Source organism: Amphiprion ocellaris, chromosome 5 (assembly GCF_022539595.1).
Source record: "Amphiprion ocellaris isolate individual 3 ecotype Okinawa chromosome 5, ASM2253959v1, whole genome shotgun sequence".
NCBI classification, from domain to species: Eukaryota; Metazoa; Chordata; class Actinopteri; family Pomacentridae; genus Amphiprion; species Amphiprion ocellaris.
Window position 1 is genome coordinate 26,334,852 of NC_072770.1, and position 10,526 is coordinate 26,345,377.

Below are 10,526 nucleotides of genomic sequence, written 5' to 3' on the forward strand. Positions count from 1 at the left end.
CAAATGCAAAGCTAGCCAGCAATTAGGAGCATCTGCCAAACACCCACATACCATATGCCTGTGTCACTTAGCCAAGGAAAAATATCTAAACATGCACACACAACACTAGCAAGCGAATAAAATACCTATAATGTCAAAGGGGACGCCTCAGAAACAGACACATGCACAGAAAAGCACACAAACACTCACATAATACTGCTTAGATATACTGCAGCTCATACAGTCATATGCCACTGTGACAACTGCAGGGCCCAGAATCAACCAGCAATTCATTAAATTATATCATGCATTTGTAAGTATCGGGGCTTGGCAGCTGTTCTGATAAATTGCATATATTTACTATTTTGATGTATGTAGCTTCTCTTGCATCTACTGTGTGTTCTCCTTCAGCTCGTCTATTTTACCGATTTCTTATATTTCCCACAATGCCTTTCAAGAACACCAAGACAAGGAGCATGAACTTGCTGAATGCAACGGCGGATTGAGGAGGAGCAGCAAAAGCATTATAGAATCAAGTCTTCCTGTTGAGAAACTCAAAGCATAACATCAGAATTAGTCTACAGACTTACATATCTTTGCTTTATCTACTAAGGATTTTTTTTCCTTATGACCAATAAATGTCAGTGCAAAATGATGAGGCCAAAAAAAAACCCCTGTCCCTTTGATTTTAAGGGGTGATATCAAAATATGACATTATTCTCTGATATAGACCAGCATGTAAGTTTTCTGTCAAGCCTCATTGTAGCTACCCTTGAAAGATATCAGTCGGTACTTTATTAATTATCCACAGGAATGAGGGGGAAAAAGTACCACAAAACCACAAGATGCTTGTAAATTCTGATCTTTAGTCTATAAAGCCTGAAGCCTCCAAAGAATGAATCTCAACAGGGTTCAAGGATGCTGCCAGTAATGTACAGTGACCTCCAGGTTGAACCCCCGGAGAGAGATTTCTCCCTACAGGCATCAATAAGGCACCAAATCATTTTCTCCTCCCTGTGGCTTTATTCTTTATTTACAAGGCAGTGGATGTAAACCATCTATGTTCACGTTTCCATAGCAATGTGGAAATGAAACAGTTATTGGGCTGATCATATGCATTAGGTTGTGTGTTTACTGAAGCCTCTGTAGTGTGGATTATTGAGCACATTGCTGTGTCCTGTCTGACAGCAGGCGGGACACTGAGGGGGTCTATGTCTCCGTCTGTCCTGCACAGCATCAAAGACTCTGGCTCAACCTCTGGTAAATCTGGACACAAGTCAAGCCCTGGGGCTTAGACTGGCTGCAGCCCCAGTAATGGTAAACGGAGAGAGGAGGTGGACCTGGTCCTATCAAACATTATGGTGCCTCTAGTGAATGTAATGGGGAGCGCCATCGTCACCATGGTTTATCCTCTGTGGACCATGAATGTCTGTTCAAACTCAAAATCTCAGAGTTTGAGATATTTCAGCCTTGCCTTCTCTAAACTCTGGAAGTAGTTGTTTTGGTTTGACTTACATTTTTAGCACACCAGAAGTTGAATAACACTTGTGAGAAGAGACCAGCTGTTGGCATTCTTGGTATTATATAGAATTAATTAAATTAAACTTAGCCTCTTTTGTTACTTTTCTCCCCTAGTGCTAATGTAATCCTTTATTGCCCCCCAAAACACAAAGAACTTCTATCAAAGACTGGAGGGCTCACAGCAGGGATAATTGACACCTTTTCTCAAGGTTTTAAAACTGATTTTTTTTAGCACTTAGAACAATCCTCAATACACTGTAATAACTGAGACATGTTTAAGCACCAATTTATTTTCAGACACAACTGGATGTGCCCTTGAATGTGGCAGAAGCATGCTGTGGACACAACCATATAGCTGACCTTATTATGTTAGCAGAAAAGACGACCAGCTGGAGCATCCCATAAAACTGAGTCTGTGCAAATTAAAATGTCACGATGTCTCACCATGTCACCTACTGAGTCAGCTACACTTTCTGCTCAGATGATAGGCACTCGAACATAAGAGGCAAGGCTGATCAGATAGAACTCCGAGGAGAAGAAGCAATAAAACCAGCGTGATTAAGAGAGTTCACATTCAGTGAATTTCAACTAATACAGCAAAGCAGAGTGAAGATGCAGACAAATTAAAAAAAAGGCACAGGAGTTGAGACAGTATTGATACAAAAGAGGAAAAAATTAACCATCCAGCTGTCTGACTTGATAACTGTATGCATAAGATGGTAAAAAGCAGAAACAGAGGCTGATTAAAGGGAAGACGCACTGCAATGAAAACCCTCTGCCACTGTGGCTTTACAAAATGACCTTGAGCTGAGGTTTGAGTGAGGCAAATGCTGAGCCAGGGGCATGGGGCAGACGGAGAGGATTATGGGTGAGGTGGAGTGAGAAAGACAGCCAATAAAAAGAACTGAAAAGAAACAGAGAGGGGGAGCAAAATAGATAAAAAGCTAGTGAGAGAAAACGAAAGAAGAGAGGAGGACAACAACCAAGAAGATCCGCTGCAGCCATTTGATCGGAGTCCAGCCAATTACAGTCCTGCATTATGAATGAGGAGAAACAAATTTACCTTTTGCCTGCATAACGAAGGGGAAGCAGGGCACAGAGAGGCGGTTCAGTAAATGCCACCTCTGAAGTATATTTGTATAAGCTCCTGGTGTCCTGCCTAAGGAGGGGGTAGACTGACAGCTTGATTTACCCTCTCATTAGTGTATCCAGGAAGTAGCCCTGGACCTGCACAGTGGGTGTAATATCGACTGTGTCACCGTGACTGTGTGACCCACCACAGCCGGCCAATCATCTTTAGCTGGTATTTGGTGGCACTGTAAACCATAATTTTCTTGACGCTATATGCCCACTGTGAGTCTACTGGCTGCTGCTTTTCAAATAAGTCTAATGGGCTGTGAAATTAGTTTTATCTCTGCACACAATATGGCTATGGAACAATTCTGGACTATCAAGTCCCCCCAAAGGCCGGGTCTGGAAAATGCATTTTCACCCTAAATTACATACAGTGCAGCCATTACAAAGACACTCACGTTCTAAATTTACATATCCATGGCTCAGCTCAGAAGAAATGCGACGTTTGAAGAGTATGTATAACTTTCAATAAGACAGAAACATGTCTTTACATTTGATTGGATGATATTTTAGTCTGGTATGCACTAGCGGGCACAGGCGTCTGCATGACTATGTATTCACCTGTGCTCCTGCAGTCAAATTCAGTCAAGACATTTCTGGTTTGATTGAACCACAAAGGGACTGTGTGATGGATGGAAGATGAGACGTGCACTGACCTGTCACTTCGATCCCCCTGCTTCCTCTCCCAGACCCTTCTTTTCCTGACCCCGGCCTGTGTGGTTTGCTCTCCCTGTGCGCCGTCTGACATCCACAGTCCTGTCTTCATCCCAGCCCTCCTGTTCCTCGTCCACACGTACAGCCTGTCACTTCCCTCCCGTCCCGACTCAGCCACACTTGACTTCTCCAGCGCAGCAGCACCAGCGGCCTCTCCTCTACCCCACCTGCATGCACAAACTTGATAATGGCTTGTGGTCATCTCAAGCATTTTATACAAGCTGCCACTTCTACAAGCTAGTATCTGTGTTTGCTATGTGTTTTTTTTCTTCTTTTTTTATACGCGAGAGCCTAAGGGTGCCATTTGATTCAGAGTGAAGATATCACTTGAAGCCTGCCAGATATAAGGTGCTGAATGAGAGAGAAGGAGCCCTGGAGCCCAGTAATCCAAACTGATACGTCCTCTCAGACAGCTCCCATACATCCATCTACACAGACAAGGAGGAAGTAATCTTCTGCCTCACCTCACCAGTTGTCTCCCATCTCAAGTAAATGACAGTTTCTCTGCATCAGTGTCTTCCTTTTCTCTGCTTTGTCCAATGCAACGTCACAACTTTCAGTCAGTGAGGGGCTTAAATGTAGACACGTTTTAATTAATCAATAGGCAATTACTTAGGGAAGCTGTAGTGATCTCGGTTAAGAAGCAGAGACTGCTAAAGTCATTCAGGTAATGATCTGGGTCCGGAGCTGCGGCACCGTTTGAGTGATTAAGGAGATGCATTGAAGATTATGGTATTTCAAAGCCATTAGCCCAAATGCATAAAGGAGTGTGGTAGAATTAAAAACTGAGGACCAACTATTTAAAATGAAAACTAAAATGTGAGTTGCAGTTGCAAGTTGCAGCAGGATCTCACTGACAAGGATGTCTGGCAACTGAGGCTTGTGGCTAAAAGGGGTCAGTTAAGTCAACAGGCTGCCCTCATAGCTAAGAGTGTAGGTGACATTGCATGTACCACAAACAGTTGTTTTAGGGTTTGAACATCTGCTACTTAGTACACCAGTGGTTTCTTTCTTCCTCAGGACGTTCCAAATGGTTGTACTGGCTATGGCCAATGCTTGTGCCATGGCTGTGATTTTTTCATCTTCTCTCAGCTTCAATATTGCTTGTTTTTCACTCATAGACAGCTTTCTGGTTTTCATGTTGGTTACACCTCTAACTATAGATGCAGTCTGCACAGACAAAAGCCAAATCTGAAACTGAACATAGACATTGAGCGCTATTTATTGTTTGAATAATCAATGTAATAGGACAGACCAGGGAACAAAACACACCTGTCAGTCACATGTTCCAATACTTTTGCTCACATGAAAAATGGATGGGCTTAACCAAAAGGTGCTGTCTTCTAAGTTGTGTATCAGAGCCAAATGTAAATACCTGGAAATAAAAGCTGAAATATTGATCTCTTGTCTCATATTCATTGGTCGATGTCAAACCCAAAATGTTTTCAGTCTACAGCAGCAATAAAGGAATTGGCCTCACTGTTCCAATACTTTTGGAGGGGACTGTATCTACTGTGGCAGTCTCTGCTGTGACAGCAAAGACTTATTTCAGCTCAGTGCTGGAAACTTTAGGGAGACATGAATGGACTGGTTTTATTTTGAACTAAGAATGAAAAAGCAAAGCAGTTGAGAAGACTGAAAAGTGAAGCTCAAACAGGTGAGTGTAACCACCAACTCACTGACTGTTGTAACTCACTATCCAGTGAAGAATGTCAATAATCTCTCCATTGTAGCCCAACACAGAATTGTGTGTGTGCAGTAAACTGTGTGTAAAAATGGCCCAAGCCTACTATGCTTTCATAAGCCAGCAGACTTGGCATTTATATTGTCTGTACATGTCTGTGACATCTTTTATAGTGAGGCTTTATTCTGCTGTTGATTTAATAGAAGTGGAACATTATTAGATTTATGTAGATTAATATTGGCATATAAAGTCTATAGACACCTGGTAAATTGTATTTTTTGAGAGAAGTTCAGAAGATCCGAAACAGCTCAGCATGTCTGTCTGTAAATATAAGGCTGGCCAACTTGCCTCAGCATAAATGCTTGAAACAGTGACAAACCGTGTTGCTATGTGAATTTTATCACCTTTGGACAGAGCCAGGCTAGTAGTTTTCCTGTTTCCAGTTTTTTGTGCTATAGTCATATATTTAGCAGACAAATATTTGGCATCAGTCCTCACACCCAACTTTTGGCCAGGAAGTGATAATGCATGTTTCCAAAAATATAGTATTTATGTCTGAGTTTGCTGCTCCAATTCTTTGAGAGATTCCTGAAACTGGAATTGCATAACTAGTCATGACACTGTAAATGGCTTTTGACATAGGTGTCTGTGACAAAAATGGCTGCATATGATAACTTTAAATTGAAGGGCCTGTGCTGCAGGGGCAAACAGTGGTTACCTGAACCCATCTTGCCTCACTACTGCACCTCACTATCAGGAATAGGTCTAGGTGTTATACCAGTTCAAATAAATAGGAAGTGCCTTACAGGATCCTATCTTAGTGCCATCTCCCCAACTGTTCCAGTAACTAACAATTTCCACCACTCTTTGCTTCCTAGTCAGCTGCAAAATTACAGATTACAGATTTGCTTAGAGTGAAGAGAGGGAAGTGGATCGCTGGAGGAAAGAGACAGATTGAAGGAGGGAGGGAGACAGTAATGGATAGGGATAGCTGGGAAACTAAATAAAATCTCAGGCCATCGGTAGTTTAAACGTAAACTGAAATGGGCTTTTGAATGACAGCATGGAAAGATGAGAAATGGCATGTGCTAATTTAGGCTGAAACGCCTTAGGTATCCCATGAGGGCCTTTTAATAATGCTGAGGCATTGTGACACTCAGGTGGCCTGTGCTCATCACTGCCATAATGAAGAGAATATGCTAATAGCTGACTCATCTGCCGGAGGAAAAATTAGAAAAAGCAAACAACACCGTGCTGTTCTATGTTTATGTAGGAGATGGACAGGAGAGGCAACGTGAGAAGGAGGCAGAGAGGGAGACAGATCGGCACTTTGGAAGGAGGCGGCTCTGCACAACACCAGCAGTTGTTCCACTCAAAATCTCAGAAATTAGACACAGTTAATACACAGCTTATCCTGGTATGACCTTCATTTTGCATTTTTAAAGGTCTCTTTCCAGACTGAATTATTTTTTTATACACATCATTAGGCACAAATCTGTAATGCATAAAAATATAGACTTGGCATCAGTGAAAACAGGAGGCGAACAGAGATAAGACCATGTGCAATAACCATTTCTAAACGAAACAGCTTTGTGTGAAAGTTCTCAGTACAGTCAGGAGCGCAGGAAGGTTAACACAAATGCTCAGATCAATAGACAGAATAAATGCTTAGACTGGCACTACTCTGAGTGCTCAAGTGAAAGACTTACAGGACAGAAAGAACTTCTGATGCCCAGTCCACACTCCAAGAGATAAAGCAGATAAAACATGGGGTCAAAGGACCAAGGGAACCTGCCAAGAACAGCACACATAAGCTTTACACTAATCCCACAGTGTACACTTTTAAAAAATCTTTCAAATTTCTCCTGACACTCACGCATGTGCGTATATATGAGCAAGTGCCAATGCACCTAAGCAGTACCCACACACACACACACACACACACACACACACACACACACACACACACAAACAGCTCCTCTGTTTTGCCCGATGAGCAATATGTGCAGGCAAGTAGGATGGAAATAAAGATAGAAATGATATGGATCATATGCTAATATGGCTGAGAGGGTAAAAGTGAGATTGAGCACATTTCTAGCATGTTTCATTGCTATAGCAACAGCCTTTGTACTTGTGGAGGGAAGTGGGTGGCAGAAAGAAGAGCAAGAGTGAGAGTGAGAGGAGTGACGGCGAGAGAGAGTGATAGAGGGAGAGAGACTTTGGCTTGCTCCGCTCTCTTGGCGAGGTTCTACCAATCCAGCTCTCTGCCAACCCAAGACCCTGGGGCTTTAAACAGTCAAGGTCACTGAAGAGGAAAAATGAACAACTCCTAAACGTGTTTCTGCATACTTCTCATCCAAGAGACAATAGAGAGCAGTTCTGGCTCACACAGGCAGAGGGAGCCACTATTGTGTACACAGCTTGTACATGATTGTCCTCCCTTCTGCTGGTGTGAATTAGACCCACTTCATCATGGTGGCTTAGAAATACCCTTGAAGGGTCACGGATCAAAAGGCTAAACAAAACAATCTAATCCCAATTGGACTTTAATTGGAAGGCACTGTCTTACAAGATTTCCAGTTTTATGGGGAGAAGAATCAAACCACCCACTTCTTCTCTACATACTTAAACAGTTCAAATATGATCAGACTGACTCCTATTCTGTATGCAGAGATTCATAATTTCAATAATATTCCATTATGAGTTCAACTTTTGTCCCAGCAGTACAGCTGCTATGGTGGAAATTACAGCATCAATATGGCGGAACACATAAATGCGGTGCAGCGGGCACTTGGTTGATATTAAATTACAGTTATATCCTACATTCACACTCACACACACATTAGCATAAGTCCGTGAAGGACAACCTTGAGACACAAAATCAGAGTGTGTATGTCTGTTTGTGCTCAGTGACAGAGCCCTCAGGACCCCCAGAGGTAGTAGAGAGAATATCAAATTTGTTATGGTTATTAAACCCCCTCTTGTCTTATGGAGTCACGATTTTGCAGTCAATCTTCTACAACCAAGCCCTTCTATACACACACACACACACACACACACATGCACACACACACACACACACATACAGTCAGACATACAGACAGCTACTATCTTCACATGTCCTTTCAAAGACTTGTGAGACTGCTCTAAAGGCTTTGGTGTCTTGTGTAAAGCTGACTGGTTACGGCTGCTGAAATCAGCGATTGCTGCTATTTTTAGGATATGTGAAATGTATCTGTAGCACACGAATCATGATGAAATACGTGTGTGTGTGTGTGTGTGTGTGTGTGTGCCAGTGAGCAGTCACACACACACACACACACACACACACACACACTGCCATGCACAGAACAGACAGGAGGAGAATCGAGCAGATTGAGGCAAAAGCACAGAGCAGATTTAATGGCAAAAGTATATGTTCAAATCCATATGACTGCTGCATGTGGTGTTGAACTTCCACATTTTGTTTGAGTGAAACAAACCATTCCCTAAAACCTGACAGCAGAATGCAGGTCAGTCATCAGACTGTTTATTACGTAAGTCGGCCTGGACGAAGCTTCGGTGCTTCAGGTAACTTACTGTGGGCATCTTCAGATTGTGGTATCATTGGACGCTGATGCTTTGAAATTGAAAAGTATTCAAGGATATTTTCATTTCAACACTGCTGACACAGTGAGACAGTTATGCATGAGTTTTCTGGTCTTTCTTAGCACATATAGCAACATCCTGCAGAATGTGTTTCATAAACAGCCTCAATATTTTGAAAATTAATTCACTCTGAATTTTATATATAATTTTATGTACTTTGGGGGTTTGGGCTAAGCTTAATAACCACAATAGGAAGTCAAAATGCAAAAAGACTGAGGGTAAGTAAACTTAATCCACTTCTCTCTTTCAGTACAGTTTTGAGATGCTAGTTGTATTTTAATGTCACACTACATTTTTCTCCTTTACATCTCAGAGATAACGTCATTTTGGCAACTTCGGGTAATAGTTTCTTTTCTAGTTATGTGAAAATTCTGCTTACATTTCAATTCATTGGCGCCAACACTTCAGAAATATATATGATAATACAACACTGTAAAAGGGGTTCTTGTAGCACATTTCACTGGTAATTCTTTTGTACTTGTACTTAAGTAAAATCTTGATTGCAGGACTTTTGAGTGTTTTCACATCAGAATATTGATGCTTTACTTCATGTATTTCTACACTAACATACAGTGCACAGTGACCCTACTATAAGTCGACAGTTTGTGGAAGACCATTACATTACAACATGGCAATGACTGTGCACAAAGTATGTACAAGAAATGGTTCTATGAGTTTGGTGTGGAAGAACCCAACTGGTCACCAACTGCAAGCTGGAAATATAATCTAATGACCTCAGTAATGTTCTGGGAGTAAATTGCTGCAGCTTTCCAGAAAACTGATTGCAGGAACATACAAGTGTAATGTTCTGGTCCTCACATGGTGCATTTTGCAGCGTATGCACAGATTTTCTTATTCCTTCAAACTCCAAAGTTTAGAAGCTTTTGAGCTTTGAGAAACTAATTGGAAAGGTTACAATTACAATTGCAAAGCAGCTCTGACACCATTATTTGACTAAATTCAATACTGAAAACCTGAATATTAAACAATACCAGCCTTCAAATAAAAGGCCAACATGACTTCTCTCATAAAAATAGATAGTGGCAGTTTCGTGTGACAGGCCAACAGTGGCCTGTCTTTGTCCATCGACTAAATGATTTGAAGCCTTTTCCATCTATTCATCTTTACATCTGCAATCACTGTCAGCGTGTCACGATCATGTCTTTGCCACAGTGTGCATAATTTGTTCAAGCTGTCACAGCTCCTGCCAACACATGGGAGCCTACAGCATGATGAAGAGCTGACGGAGGTAACTTTTTAAAATGAAGTCAGGCAGAGGAAGAGGACATGGAGTCCACGAAGCTGCGTGAGGCCAACTGAAGTGTGATGGAGATGATATGGAGTCGGCGAGTCTCCAACCAGGGGAAATCAACCGAGAGCAGAGAGCATGGAAAAACCAAGAGAGGAGGAGCCGTGGCCAACAAGCAGAAAATCCTCTCATTAATAAAATCTGCTGATGAAATTAGAACATCTAATCAGTCACACACATCTACACTTGCGCACACGGATGGACGGATGGATGGACACACACACACACACACACACACACACACACACACACACACACAAATTCCTTATCTGCTCATCTTTTCCATTGAAACATTATGTAGTGAATTTCCTTGATTGGGGATATTTTATTCCTGTACACAAACACAGATGATATCAAGAAAGAGAATGTCAACATTACTTGAATCAAACAGACGCCTTATCAGATCTTAGTTGTCAGTGTGTCAACTTATGAGAAGGTCACATAATCAAAAGTCGCGTGCTTTGTTTTTTTTAAACATTGAGTCTTGAGTATGAAAACCTGCTAATGTCGCAAAATGAAATAACACACACAAAGATA